We start from the raw sequence: 13,530 nt of genomic DNA, 5'->3' as shown, positions 1-13,530 counted from the left end.
CACTGCAACTCCCACCAGGCCCTCTTGTCCCACAACAGAGCAAGATGGAACACTACCCCCACACCCACAACCATGTGGCAGGCATTGCATTGCTCTCTTCATACTTACAGGTAGGTAGCCATCTTAACAGGGAGCGGTGTTTATGGGTGGGAAGCCAGCACTACAACTCTCACCAGGCCCTCTTGTCCAACAGTAGAGCAGGATGGAACACTCCCCCCACACCCACAACCATGTGGCAGTCACTGCATTGCTCTCTTTAAACTTACAGGTAGGTATCCATCTTAACAGGGAGGGGTGGTTGTGGGTGGGAATCCAGCACTACAACTCCCACCAGGCCCTCTTGTCCCAAGGCAGAGCAGGATGGAACACTACCCCCACACCCACCACTATGTGGCAGCCATTGCATTGCTCTCTTCAAACTTATATGTAGGTAGCCATCTTAACAGGGAGGGGTGTTTGTGGGTGGGAAGCCAGCACTACAACTCCCACTAGGCCCTCTTGTCCCACAGCAGAGCAGGATGGAACACTCCCCCCATACCCACAACCACGTGGCAGCTATTACATTGCTCTCCTCCAACTAACAGGTAGGTAGCCTTCTCATGCACTCTTGTCTCACCCCTGAGCAGGATGGAACGGCATTCTACCTTTTCTACGAGGTCATTACTTCGTAATGACCTCGTAGAAAAGGTAGTTGCTAAATATGGCAGATGCCATTATTTAGCATGCATTTACTTAGCATGCATTTAATATGCATGTTCCCTTACTTAGCATTCACTTACTACGCATAATGGAGTTACTGTTCAAATTAAAGTTTTGGGGTACAGGGGTATTTTTAGGGGTCAGTGTGGGTTAGGGTTTTGGGGTACATGGGCTATTTTAAGGGTTCAGGGTGTGTTTAAGGTTTTGGGGTGCTGGGGTATTTTTGGGGTTCAGTGTGTGTTTAGGTTTTGGGGTACAGGGGTATTTTTGGGGTCAGGGTGGGTTAGGGTTTTGAGGTGTACAGGGTATTTTTAGGGTTCAGGGTGCATTTAAGGTTTTGGGGTGCTGGGGTTATTTTTGTGGTTCAGGGTGCATTTAGGTTTTGGGGTGCTGGGGTAATTTTAGGGGTCAGGGTTGGTTAGGGGCTTGGGGTATAGGGGGTATTTTTAGGGTTCAGGGTGTATTTAAGGTTTGGGGTGCTGGGGTATTTGGGGGGGTTCAGGGTGGGTTTAGGTTTTGGGGAGCTGGGGTAATTTTAGGTGTCAGGGTGGGTTAGGTTTTGGGGTGTAGGGGTAATTTGAGGGTTCAGGGTGCGTTTAAGGTTTTGGGATGCTGGGGTATGTTTGGGGTTCAGGGTGTCTTTAGGTGTCAGGGTGGGTTAGGGTGTAGGGGTGTAGGGGGTATTTTTAGGGTTCAGGGTGCATTTAAGGTTTTGGGGTGCTGGGGTATTTTTGGGGTACAGGGTGCATTTAGGTTTTGGGGTACTGTGGTAATTTTAGGGGTCAGGGTTGGTTATGGTTTTGGGGTGCTGGGGTAATTTTAGGTGTCAGGGTGGGTTAGGGTTTTGGGGTGTAAGGGGAAATATTAGGGGTCAGGGTGTGTTTAAGGTTTTGGGAGGCTTGTGTATTTTTGGGGTTCAGGGTGTGTTTAGGTTTTGGGGTGCTGGGGTAATTTTAGGTGTCACGGTGGGGTAGGGTTTTGGGGTGCATGGGGTATCATGGGGTATTTTGAGCATTGGGGGTTCAGGGTGGGTTTAAGGTTTTGGGGTGCTGGGGTAGTTTGGGGGTTCAGGGTGCATTTAGTTTTTGGGGTGCTGGAGTAATTTTAGGGGTCAGGGTTGGTTAGGGTTTTGGGGTGCATGGGTGATATTGAGGGGTCAGGGTGTGTTTAAGGTTTTGGGGTGCTGGGGTATTTTTGGGGTTCAGAGTGTGTTTAGGCTTTGGGGTGCTGGGGTAATTTTAGGTGTCAGGGTGGGTTAGGGTTTTGGGGTATAGAGGGTAATTTTGGGGTTCAGGGTGTGTTTAAGGTTTCGGGATGCTGGGCTATTTTTGGGGTTCAGAGTGCGTTTAGATTTTGGGGTGCTGGGGTAATTTTAGGTGTCAGGGTGGGTTAGGGTTTTAGGGTGCATGGGGTATTTTGAGCGTTGAGAGTTCAAGGTGCATTTAAGGTTTTGGTGTGCTGGGGTATTTTGGGAGTTCAGGGTGCATTTAGGTTTTGGGGTGTTGGGGTAATTTTAGGGGTTAGGGTTGGTTAGGGTTTTGGGGTGCATGGGGGATATTGAGGGATCAGGTTCTGTTTAAGGTTTTGGGATGCTGGGGTATTTTTTGGGTTCAGGGTATGTTTAGGTTTTGGGGTGCTGGGTTAATTTTTGGTGTCAGGGTGGGTTAGGGTTTTGGGGTATAGGGAGTTATTTTGGGGTTCAGGGTGCGTTTAAGTTTTAGGGCACTGGGGTCATTTTAGGGGTCAGGGTGAGATAGGGTTTTGGGGTGTAGGGGGTATTTTTAGGGTTTAGGGTGCGTGCCAGGGGATAAATTACTATTACGATCAATTTTTTGTTTTAAAGTACCAATAACGCATTGTAACGGTATGCATAATAATTAACTGCGAAGTAAAAGCATTTTTAATGTATTTGTATATATTTGCAAAGTAAAAGCATGCACACTAAAATCATGCGTAGTAAAGGTATTTGCGAATTACAAACTTCTAAGTAAATACCTGCGGAGTAACGGTATGCTAAGTAATATCATATATTCGGATGGAACACTCCCCCATCCAAGAAGCATGTGTAACCTATTCCCTTCCTCTGAACCACTTCACAGGGAGGTCGCCTTCTTAAAGGGAGGGGTGTTTGTGGTTAGGAAGCCAGCACTAGAACTCTCACCAGGCACCCTTTTCCCACAGTTCAGCAGGATGTAGCACTCCCCCCAGCCAGAACCATGTGGCAGCTATTGTATTGCTCTCTTCAAACTTACAGGTAGGTAGCCTTCTAATGCCCTTTTGTCTCACCCCTGAGCAGGATGGAGCACTCCCCCCAGCCAGAACCATGTGGCAGCTATTGCATTGCTCTCTTCAAACTTACATGTAGGTAGCCTTCTCATGCTCTCTTGTTTCACCCCTGAGCAACACTCCCCCATCCAAGAGCCATGTGTAACTTATTCCCTTCCTCTGCTCCACTTCACAGGGAGGTAGCCATCTTAACAGGGAGGGGTATTTGTGGGTGGGAGCCAGCAGTACAACTCTCACCAGGCACTCTTGTCCCACTGCTCAGCAGGAAGGTACATCCCTCCCACTCATAATCATGTGGAGCAATTTCCCTCCACTGTGTCACAGAACAGGTAGGTAGACAGTGCATGCACGCTGCCATCCTTCTCAAAATGCATAGAGCCATATGACCACACCAGCCCTCACATGCCAACCAACTTGGCATAGATCCAAAAGCCACATCCAGGGTGCAGACAGCTAAGCATACGTAACTGTCACAGAAATTAAACTTTAAAACACCAAGGGCCTCATGTAGGTAGCCAAATACCGGTCGGTAACGGCCGATTTTCGGTAAATATGCCGTTACCGACCGGTATTCAGACAAGTGAGATGTAGGAGTCCAAAAACCACCTTTCGGTAAATATGAGGCGGTAAATACCGAATCATATTTACCGAATTCTAAAATACCGAATCAGATTTACCGAATACATACTTAACGAATCGGTAAATATGAAGTGGTAAATATGAAGTGGTAAAAATTAAAATGACATGTAGGAGCACTCGGTAATTAAGAAATCCAAGAAAATCGGTAAATAAGAGTCGGTAATTAACACGGATTGAAAGCAGGTGGTAACCATCAACAGTGCAGATTAGCAATCCCAAAATGCAACAGCGTGGACAACATGGCCGCTATGTATGTCATTGCAAGGCGCCTACGTCTACAGGCAGCAGGACTGAGGGTTTGGCGACGGGAGGAACGCATCTACAGACAGCGCATCACACTATTCCAGCTGACTGATGCAGAGATACATGAGAGGTACAGGCTACACCCCGAAACCATCATGGACTTAATCAGGGACCTTCACCCACTCCTAGACCAGCCAATAAGAAGGGCGCACGCCATACCCCCACATGTGCAGGTGCTCTGCAGCCTACATCTGCTGGCATCCGGCAGTTATCAGGTGGTGATAGCTGCGGTGGGTGGGGTATCCCAGAGTTGCCTGTCACGTTTCTTCAGGAAGTTCCTGGATGCCATGATGCAGAGAATGCACCACTACATCAGCTTCCCCAACACACAGGCTGCACTGCATAAAACAAAAACAGACTTTTATCACATGGCACAGTTCCCCCATGTCATCGGCTGTATTGATGGTACACACATCCCAATCTGTCCACCAGCTGACACAGAGCACATCTACAGGAACAGGAAGTCCACCCACTCCATCAATGTGCAGGTGATCTGTGATGCAGGGAACATCATCACAGATATTGTTGCAAAGTTTCCTGGAAGCACCCACGACTCTTACATCTTCCAGAATAGTGGGATCTACACACGACTGAGTGCAGGAGAATTCGGAGAGGGATACCTGCTAGGTAAGTAACAGTGACGCCCCTTGCAACCTGCAAATCATAGTGTATAGAGGCATGTTACTGATGTCACCCATTTACTTATCTAGGCGACAGTGCATATGCATGCCGGTCATTCATCCTCACTCCCTACCTACACCCAGCAACCCAGAGTGAGAGACGATACAACGTGGCACACAAAACAACACGCAATGTGGTGGAGCGCACGTTTGGACTACTGAAGAGCAGGTTCCGCTGCCTCCACAAGAGCGGAGGCGCACGCCAGTACAAACCCATCACCTGCTGCAAGATTATCGCCACTTGTGCAATGCTGCACAACCTTGCCACAAAAAAGGGACAGATGTGGAACTAACATATTTTGAGGACAACGAGGATGAGTCAGGACAGCCACAGGGCAACGCAGCTAGAGTGCCAACTGCAATAGATGGGAGAGAGAGACGGGCAGAGATCACATGCAACTATTTCTGAGTAAGTAAGGGGACACAGCCAGTTGTGAGAAGTCATGACGTAGTTTAATGTGGCACCACGCCATGAACACATGAACAAGCCAATCTGGCAATATCCCATCTATACAAGAAGTAAGTCCAGGGTTACGTCACCCAATGGGAAGTGGCTAAGCAGGGCCACATCAATGTTTGCGCATACGCACTGCAGTGGTGGAAGGCACGGCCTGTGCATCCTCACTAGAGCCAACCCCAAGCCGCCTGCTGCTCCTGCATGCTTCTGGGACGGGGGGTGTGATGCTGCTCCTGCTGCTGGTGTCGATGCTCTCCGCAGCATCCCCTGCAGCAGTTGTCGACGCCTGACTAGTCAATAGCACCCCTAGTGCACTTGTCACCTGCACCATCCCCCGAGACAGGTCGCTGCAGCACTGTGTTAGGCCCTCCTGCATCGTCACAGAGCGCCGGCACAGTAGAGAAGTCGCCGTTGCCAGACGGTTGAGTGCCCTGTTGGTAGTGTCCCTTCTCTGGCGTTCCCGGCGCCGTGCTTCGATGTCAGCATCTAATTTGCTGCACAACTGCTGGATTGACCGGGACATGTCCCGAATGCCCGCAGCCATGCCGCTGATGTTATTGTCCATGGTGACTAATGTGGTTTTCATCACCCGCATGTGCCTCTGGACTGACATGACTGCCTTTGTTTGCAGGCGCTGTTGCTTCAACATTTGGCCCTCGAGACCCAAGAAGACACCATGGCCGTCAATGGGTGCTGGTGGACTCTGGACACGCGACCTGCGGCGCCCTCTTGCTCCCGTCTGTGCTGCCTGTGAGGTGTGGGGCACAGTGGCATGGCTCCCTTCCTGGGACATGGTGAGTTCGTCAGGGCCCATGCTGTCGTCTGACGAGGTGTCTAAGGCTCGTAGCCTGGCTGCTGGACGCCTCATCATTCTCACACCTGCAAGCGGAGATGTGGCCGGTGACTCAAACATGAGTGGCGATGCTGGCTCTTGGTGAGGTGATGCTGGCTCTGGGCGAGGTGATGCTGGCTCTGGCTGCGGCGAGGCTGCCTGTGTTGGTGCTGCGGGTGCCAGTGGGCCTGCTCCCTGGTCTGTACTTGTGCTGGCTAGAGGTGATATTTGTGGCCGGTGTGCCGTCTCTCCTGCAGCATGCCCTGTCTTGCATGATGTCACATCTGTGGACAGAAATACAACATTGGCTCAGTGTCCCCGAAGGGCTGCATTGAAAGCGTCACAATAAATCATTTCACATTCCAAAATGTCCTCTGTCTCCTTGTGCCTCGAGTGCGTGACATGCCTTGTTGCCCTGTTACATTTACGTCATGGTTAGTGTTTCCCTGACTACATCTCCCGGAATGCATTGCCTGTCTGCACTGACACGTGTGGACTGCAGTGTGATTCTCGTTTCACAATGGGGGATGTGGGATAGGGATAGGGGGTGCTACATTGCTGTGCTTTCGTCTTACCTTGTTGTGTGGCGGCTCTGGCAGAGCTGTCGGCGTCCCCAAGACCCACGACGCTCTCTTGCTCGATTGTGGCCCCCACCAGCTCCTCCAGTTCGGTGAGGGCAGGTGCCCTGTTGGTTCCACCTCCAGTCTGGCTGGCCTCCTTCTGGATGTCGCCCATCTTCCTCTTGGTTACAATCCTCAGGTCATACCAGCGCTTCTTTAGGACCTCTATGTCCCTGTGGGTCACTCCCACTGCATTCACCTGGGCCTGGATGGCCAGCCATATGTTGCGCTTTTCCGCCTCAGGCACTTGCAGGGATTGCCTTCCGAACAGCTTCTGGTGCTGCTTCACCACCTCCTCCACCAGCACCTGGAGTTCCTTGGGGCTAAATTTCAGCTTCCTCCTCCTTTCCCCTCCGTCTCTCTGTGTTCTCTGGCTGGACATGATGTTCGTTTTCCCGCTCGCACAGGCACCGGCTCCCTGCCTCTCCTCTGCACTCCAAGACTCTCCAGGGTCGGCTAATTATGTACACCTGCCTGGGTGTGGCCACTTCCTGGTTGGGTGGGCTGTGGTTGCACGGGATTAGCTGTTTCGTCAAGTCATGTGATTTTATTTGCCAAATCCGTACATACCGATTCGGTATTTTCCGATTCGGTAAATACCACCTCGGTATTTTCCGATTCGGTAAATACCACCTCGGTATTTACCGATTCGGTGGATTCCGAATCGTGATTACCGAATGTTACCGAATCGGTAACTGTTACCGAATTTTTACCTACATATAACTTACCGATTCTAATTTACCGATTCGGTACGGCTCGGTATTTAAGAAACGGTAAAATTTATTTACCTACATGAGGCCCCAAGTCACATGTTTAAGAAATTCAGGGCCCAATCATGCACAGCACAGAATGCAATATGTAAGTGCCATGGGGTCTGTGCATGAAGGCCCATATGAACACAAAACATGCATGGTCAATCGGACAAACTAACTAAAGTACATTATATGAAAAAGGCTTCTATAACATTACAATGGCTAGTTCTTGCTTAGCTGAAACTAAATCCATGCAGAGCAAACCAAAAAGACGCATCACATGAAGTTGATGTGCCGCAAGTTGTTACATGACGACATGTCCTTGCAATCACACAATCTGTACGCGGCACATTGTTACTATTTACATGTCACACCATGGACAAGTAATGTATGTACCTCAACATCATGTCATGATGCCCAGTATCTTGCAGCCATACCAAGTGATTGCAATGTAAAGTATGTGGTGTATCAGATGTAACATCCAAACATCTAACACCAAGCTTGTGGAATGCACTTCAATCACCATTTCACCTCTGTTCAACAGGAGATCTACAAGCAACTGCTACAGAAGACACTACCAACCTGCAGAGCCAGTCTCCACCCTGGAACAGAAACTCTCGTATGCAGACTCCCAATGTTTCTCGGATGAGGAGCAACAACCTGGCCCATCCGGACTGCTGGGGTGAACCACGTCCCAGGCCCCCATTGTCCCCACCAGCGCCACTACTACAGCAACAACAACAGCACTGACCCCTGCTGAAACGACCTGTGCGGCTTCAACAACAACCAACACCACCACTGCTGCCTGCAACACTCTACCTGCCTCAGTGGTTACCAACACCACCACACAATCAAAGGAGGGCAGGGAGAGTTTGCGGGTGTGTCGAGTGCCAACACCACAGGTCCGGATCAGCAGGGCAGGTGGGAGGGCAACTGGGGGAATAATACAGGAGGACACTGGGACCGAAACCCTGGCCAACATCGCCAGAGTCCCTGGGGCATTTGAGCAGTCCCAGGGACACATGGGCCAGGTTGTGGAAGAAGTGCGTGAGCTCTGCCTGCTGCTGAGGTCCATGGACTTGCGTATAGGCCAACTTGTGGACCTCATGGGCCAGCTCGTGGGTGTTCTGACAGACTAACATGCGGTCCAAAGGACAGCTCAACCCCCTCCAGTGGCCCGCAGGATGATTCTCCCACCACCTCAGCTGCGGCCACAGAGTGGGGTGAGTTGCAACAAAATGACTCCTCAGACACCACTGAGCCCACAGCAGTGCCCCTCCCCCTTCTAAACGCACAAGGGGCCATCCGAGAAAGATCAGGGGAGGATCAGGTGGCTGTGCACCATTCAAACGCTAGTCGCCGAGCCAGCCATGATGGCACCTCTGTTCCCCTTCACATTGACTTTGTTGACTATCCTTACCCACAGTGCCATGTTGATGGCAGGTGTCTGTTGGACTGTGTGACTACATAAATGGGGTGACTACTCTATTTTCTCTTTTACCATCACTGACAACACATAAATTCACTTAGCAATATTTTGTAAATGATCACTTTTCTGTCACAAATACTCATTGTAAATAAACACTCTTTACACATCTATGTCTTTTTGTCAGCTCCATGTTTATCACAGTAAATACAATGTCAACTCAGATTCCAATGCACCACAAGCTCTGATTCTGATGAGGCAGTGAGAGTGTGAAGGGACCTAGAGAAACACAAAAGAATTACATTTACTTGTCAGGTGATGCCATCACAGCTAGAACACACCACTAGTCATCAAGGTACACAAACCAGCACACATAACAATGAGCGACAACATCAACATAGACATTATGTAGCTGGTCATAAAAACCCTGTGCCACACACCTCAGCCATTAGCATAGAGCCAACAACAGCCAGCAGTCAAAAAGCTCTTCTAGGTCTTGTCACTATCATCAAAGACAACAGACAATGTCACTGTTGTACAATGTCACTCACACTCAAGGGAAGTAGTTGTTGATGATTTGTTGACGCAGGTCACCTTCCTCCTCTCCACTATTGTCATCACTGGACATGTGTGGATTTGCAGGGGGGGCATCTGCTGCTCATCATCGGCCAGGAGCAGGGGGATCTTTTTGTGCAAGGCCAGGTTGTGTAGCATACAGCATGCAACTATGATCTGACACACCGTTTAGGGAAAGTAGAGTAGTGCACCTCCGCTCTTGTCCAGACACCGGAATCTAGACTTCAGAAGCCGAAAAGTACGCTCCCCCACATGCCTTGTCCTCCCATATGCATCATTGTAGCGGACTTCACCCAGGGTCCTTGGATTCCTCAGTGGACTCAGCAACCAAGGCTGGTTGGGATACGCAGAGCCACCTAGGTATGAGAATCAGAGAGTAATTTAGTAATATAAACAGTAGCTGAGGACAGCATGTCACACATACAGCACACTACTTGACTATGCGCACTCACCAACAAGCCACGCATGCTCAGGATGCAGACTTGCCATCAGCTGTGGTATGATGCTGTTACGCAGTATGTAGGAGTCATGTGCTGATCCTGGAGATCTGGCAGAGACATGGGATATTGTCATATCCGCTTGGCATACCACTTGCACATTAATGGAATTGAAATGCTTCCTTTTCCTGTATATGTGCCCAAGTGCCTGTGGTGGAACCCGTCCAACATGTGTGCAATCAATGGCGCCAACCACATTCAGTATGTTGCCAAGGTCATAAAAATCACCCTTCACAGCTGCCAATTCATGTTTCCTGGGAAAATGGATGTAGCTGTTCTTGTATGTCATCATTGCGGACAGGACATCACCTAGCACCATGCTGAACATTGGTTGAGACATCCCACCTGCGCTGGCCACTGTGTACTGGAACGAACCAGTTGCAAAGAAATGCAGTGCTACCATCACCTTAACAGTTGGTTTCAAAGCAGTCAGATAGGTTCTGTGAGGCCTCAAATGAGGCTCCATCTGACCACATAGGTCTTGAAGGGTAAGTCGATCCAGACGGAATATCCTTATGATGTCCTCATCCTCCATGTCCACCAGCACTGTGAACGGACGATGCAAATTTGGTTGTCTCCTAGATAAAATGAAAGTGCACACATGTCAATTTAACTCCCCTATGAGATGTGTCCAACATCTTACGTCTTGACTGACACAGCGCCAACAATGACTGAACTGAAACAACAGCTTAATGCACAAGTCACATGCAGAGACACATTGATCTCAAGTACATGCGGTCAGTATGTACATACTCAGTACCCCCAAAACAGATTCTGACTATGTGAATGGAAAATGGTTCATTCCGACATCTTGTGACACCAGCCCTGGGAGTAGTTGACACAGCACACACTGCTGACTTCTACATAGCAGCTGTCGCTGCTACACCTTCTTGCTTGAGTCACACAGAGCACACATTTTCAACACAATGAGCACAGTGTGTGTAAGCAGATCAACTATCAAAATGATTTCACCAACCTACACAGTGAAATAGGCACATTATGTAGTCAGTCCATCATTACTGTGGGTTGATTGACATGTTCACAAATATGAGAGTCCATAACACAACAGATCTGTGTACATGCACACCAAAATCATATGTGCCATGTGAAGAAGCAATCAGGTGGCATACATTTTGGAATCTAGTGTTCCATTATAAGAATTGGCCATTGCCATTACTACAGCATGATGTGTCCATAGGTGCGGTATGCGTGCTTCGCCACCGCAATCACGGTCATTGGCCACAATTGAAATATGCCAATTTGCAGTAGCGACCGCCTGGGCCGATCGGTGTGACACCGCCAATGCCCATGCCTTACAGCCCATGGGACCTGCCATCGTGGTTGTGAATTCCACACTTTAAACCCACGGTAGGCTTGCTCCGCTACTGTGGGCCCGGTCATTGGGTACAATCAAAAGATGCATGATTACGGTAGTGACCGCCTGGGTCCCATGGTGCGACACCGCCAATGCCCATGCCTTACATCCAATGGGACCCGCAATCGCGGTCGTGAATTCCACATTTGAAACCTGCGGTAGGCGTGCTCAGCTACTGTGGACGCGGTCATTGGGTACAATCAAAAGATGCACAATTTTGGTAGCGACCGCCTGGGCACTGCGGTGTGACACCGCCAATGCCCATGCCTTACAGCCAATGTGAACCGCAATCGCGGTAGTGAATTACACATTTGAAAATCGCTGTAGGCGTGCACCACCACCGTTGTCCCAGTCATTGGTTACATTTGAGAAAAGCTGACCAGGAATACCAAATGCAGCAGCTGAGTACCACTGAAACAACCCCAGGGAGCTATATATGTCTGTGAGAGAGCCACACATTTCAATTACATCAAGACACTGCTGCCTGACATTCTTCACCAACAACTGCTGCTGTTCCTGTCTCCTGGACCCAGTGATGGCAAGAACTGAGAACATCAGGGCCCGTCACTTCACCACAGAGGAGCTGGAGGTCCTGGTGGACGAGGTGCTTTCACAGTATGGGAGGCTATACGATGCTCCAGATGTACTGGTAAGTGTTTCAGAGTGACAGTTTGAGAGTGCTCACAGTGCTCACATGATATTGCTCTGCAGTAGTATGTGAATGTGTGTGCAAGTTAATGTGTACGCGTCCTCATTTTTCATGTACCATGCTCCATAATGGCCTAGTAAATATTGCACTTGAGTATTTGGGGAGGATGGCAACATGGATATTTCTACAGCCCTTCTCCAGCAAGAAAAATACAAACGTTGGTCTGAAACTGGTTAATATAAATGAGTGATACACTGTCTAGCATGCTGACTACATGTCAATGTGGTGTGCAGTCCTATTTCCACAGATCCATGCCTGCATTGAAGGATGGAAGGGACATGCAGTGTTTTTGCAGTCATACAGTCACACTGCTGGTTTGTGCAATCAAAGTCTGAAAAAACATTGCCTGGGGCATGTGATGTCATCGTCCATGATGTTTTCACATGCTCATTTGTGACATTGCAAAGATATTTCTATCAGAGGGTAATTAAGAATAGCGGTACAGTTTTCATATTGCACCCATGGATATGTGTGCATTATGCACAAGAGTAAAATGCCTGAGTGTAACACTTTTGGTGGTAATTCACCTATGACACATCCGATCAATGTAATTTGGAGATATCATCGTTCCATTGTTTTCATTATGTGTTCTGTCTCACATGTGGTGGCACTGTTTGCCCTCTCATATTGTACATGCATGTGATTTTTTTGTTGGCCCACGTTTAACCTCAGTGTGAGTCTCCCTGGCCTGCACAGAATGTGTCCAATTTGACAAGGACCCATCAGTAAATGGACAGTGTGAAACATATGTGTTGTCCACAACCCTATTTCTCAATGATCTATCTCAGGCCTGAGGATTGGACAAGACAGGCCTAAACCTTGTGGGATAGAGTGTGAGAATGTAAGATCATGGCCCTAATTGTGACCTCCATGACACAGGTAGCCATTTACTGGCCAAGGACATTGAGGGGTGTGTAGTGTTGGACACAGTGAGTCTGTACCGACACATCATTTCAAATGTATTATATGTATTCCTCACTCACATACTGCATCACAGATAAGGGCCTTCTTCACATTGGTTAATTGTAAAATGTTAATGTTAAATGTTAAACAAACTTATAAAGCACACTATCACCCCACGGGCATCCTTGCGCTGAAGAACATTAACTCAAATCACGCACAAATTTTGCAATGAAAAAATCATACCGAAGGGTTCTAGACAGCACCATTAGCATAGTGCCAGGTCTTCAGTTCCTTTCTAAATTGCAGCAGATATTCTACCTGTCTAAGAATGGGCGGTAGTGCATTCCACAGTCGAGCGGCTGCAGGACTGAAGGCTCCTCCTCCTAGTTTTATTCTCTTAAACCTGGGCACTTTTACAAGTTTTGCTGACGATGATCGCAAGCTTCTGGTGGGGACATACAATTTAAATTTACTCTGCAATGGTTTAGACCCTAGAAATTGGTTTCTGTGCTGGCACTCTGCATGTGTATGAGATGGCCAGGTACTGTGGCCATCATCATACATGTATACATTATATGAGAGTATTAGATGCAAGTATACTACGTGTCATGCTGTATTGCCTCTGCTCAACATTTATGTATTGGTGTGCTATGTTTTTTCATGCTACTGTACTGACACACTGTGGTACATAAAACAGTGTCACTGAAACTTCCTCTTCTTGTCTCCCATGCCTGCAGTTTAAGGTCCACCAGCGTAAGGCCGTATGGAGGGCCCTT

The sequence above is a fragment of the Triturus cristatus genome, chromosome 2_2 (genome assembly GCF_964204655.1).
Source record: "Triturus cristatus chromosome 2_2, aTriCri1.1, whole genome shotgun sequence".
Lineage (NCBI taxonomy): Eukaryota > Metazoa > Chordata > Amphibia > Caudata > Salamandridae > Triturus > Triturus cristatus.
The sequence above is the reverse complement of the archived record's forward strand: the minus strand, read 5'-3'. Positions refer to the sequence as shown.